The following is a 2,190-nucleotide window of genomic DNA, read 5'->3' as shown; positions in this document are numbered from 1 at the left end:
TAAGTCACCATGTGGCCTCCTCTTCTATTTCTTTCATCAATGTTTCATAGTTTTCATTATAGAGATTTTTCACTTTGGGGGGGTTAAGTTTATTCCTGGGTATTTTCTTTTATTTCTAGCTATTGTAAATGGGATTACTTTCTTAGTTTGTTTTTCAGATTGTTTACTATTAACATATAGAAATGCTACTGACTTTTGTATGTTGCTATTGTAACCTGAAACTCTACTGAATTTTTGGATCTGTTCTAATTGGGTTTTTCTGTGGAATCTTCAGGTTTCTCTAGATATAAGATCATATTGTCTACAAACAAGGTTAATTTGACTTCTTCCTTTCCAATTTGAACGTGCTTTATTTCTTTCCCTTGTCTGCTCTAGCTAGAACTTCCAGTACTATGTTGAATAACAATAGTTAAGGTGGGCATCCTTGTTCTAGATCTTGGAGGAAAGGTTTTCGGTTTTGCCCCATTCAGTATGAGACTAGCTGTGGGTCTGTCATATATAGCTTTTATTGTGTTGAGGTAAGTTCCTTCCATACCCAATGTTGTAAGAGTTTTCAACATGGGCTCGGTGCCTATGGCTCAAGTGGCTAAGGCGCTAGCCACATACACTTAAGGTGGCAGGTTCAAATCCAGCCCAGGCCCACCAAATAACAGTGACAGCTGCAACCAAAAAATAGCTGGGCATTGTGGCAGGTGCCTGTGGTCACAGCTACTTGGGAGGCTGAGGCAGGAGAATCGCTTGAGCCTAGGAGTTGGAGGTTGCTGTGAGCTGTGATTTCACAGCACTCTACCCAGGGGAATAGCTTGAGGCTCTGTCTCAAAAAAAGAAAAGAAAAGAGTTTTCAACATGAAAGGAGGTCTCGGGTCCTCCTGTTGGACAAACAGCTGCATCTTCTTGTGCAGTGCCAGCTGCATCCCTAAGGTACCATGGTGAAAGTGAATAAAACGGCTTTAACCATATTGGGCACCTGGTCACCAAGCTGATTTTAACTCTGGCAAAGTGGATATTGTTGCCATCAATGACCCCTTCATTGACCTCAACTACATGGTCTACATGTTCTAGTATAATTCCACCATGGCAAATTCCATGGCACAGTCAAGGCTGGAACAAAAAGTTTGTCATCAATGGAAATCCCATAACCATCTTCCAGGAGTGAGATCCCACCAAAATAAAATAGGGTGAGGCAGGCACTGACTATGTTGTGGAGTCGACTGGCATCTTTACCATCATGGAGAAGGTTGGGACTCACCTTCAGGGGGTTGCCAAAAGGGTCATCACCTCTGCCCCTTCTGCTGATGCCCCCATGTTTGTAACGGGTGTGAACTATGAGAAGTATGAAAACAGCTTCACCATTGTCAGCAATGCCTCCGGCACCACCAACTGCTGAGCCCCCTTGGGCAAGGTCATCTATGACAACTTCAGAATTGTGGTGGGACTCATAACCATAGTCCATGCCATCACTGCCACCCAGAACATCATCCCTGCTTTGACTGGTGCAGCTAAGGCTGTGGATAAAGTCATCCCTGAGCTGAATGGGAAGCTCACTGGAATGGCCTTCCATGTCCCCATTGCCAACATGTTGGTCGTGGACCTTACTTGTGGTCTGGAGAAGGCTACCAAATACGATGATATTAAGAAGGTGGTAAAGCAGGCATTGGAGGGCTCCCTCAAGGGCATCCTGGGCTACACCTGGCATCAGGCCATCTCCAACTTCAACAGTGACACCCATTTTTCCTTCTTTGATGCTGGGCCTGGCATTGCCCTCAACAACCACTTTGTGAAACTCATTGCCTGGTATGACAATGAATTTGGCTACAGCAACAGGTGGTGGACCTTATGGCCCACATGGACCACCCTTGGACCACCAGCCCCAGCCAGAGCATGAGAGGAAGAGAGAGGCCCTCAGTTGCTGAGGTGCCCCTGCCTACTCAGTCCCCCAGATCACCAAGAATCTCCCCTTGACACAGTTTCCACACCAGATCCCCTGAAGAATGGGAGGGCCCTAGGGAACCCCACCTTGTCATGTAACATCAATAAAGTTCCCTATACTCAACAAAGAAAACAAACAAACAAACAACAACAACAAAAAAAAACCATGAAGGAATGTTGAATTTTATTGAATTTTTTTGAGTATCAATTGAAATGATCATATGGTTTTTGTTTTACATTCTGTTGATATGATGTATTACA

The 2,190-nt window shown here is 44.5% G+C and overlaps 1 pseudogene; it reads left to right on the top strand.

The window, feature by feature from the left end:
• The first annotated feature begins 1,228 nt into the window (after positions 1-1,228).
• LOC111728374 lies at positions 1,229-1,885 on the top strand (annotated as a pseudogene).
• The last annotated feature ends 305 nt before the right edge of the window (positions 1,886-2,190 follow it).

The sequence above is a fragment of the Otolemur garnettii genome, unplaced genomic scaffold (assembly GCF_000181295.1).
Source record: "Otolemur garnettii isolate 467f Iridium unplaced genomic scaffold, OtoGar3 scaffold00153, whole genome shotgun sequence".
Classification (NCBI taxonomy): Eukaryota; Metazoa; Chordata; class Mammalia; order Primates; family Galagidae; genus Otolemur; species Otolemur garnettii.
Note: the sequence above shows the minus strand (reverse complement) of the source record. Positions and strands in the feature narration are given on the sequence as shown.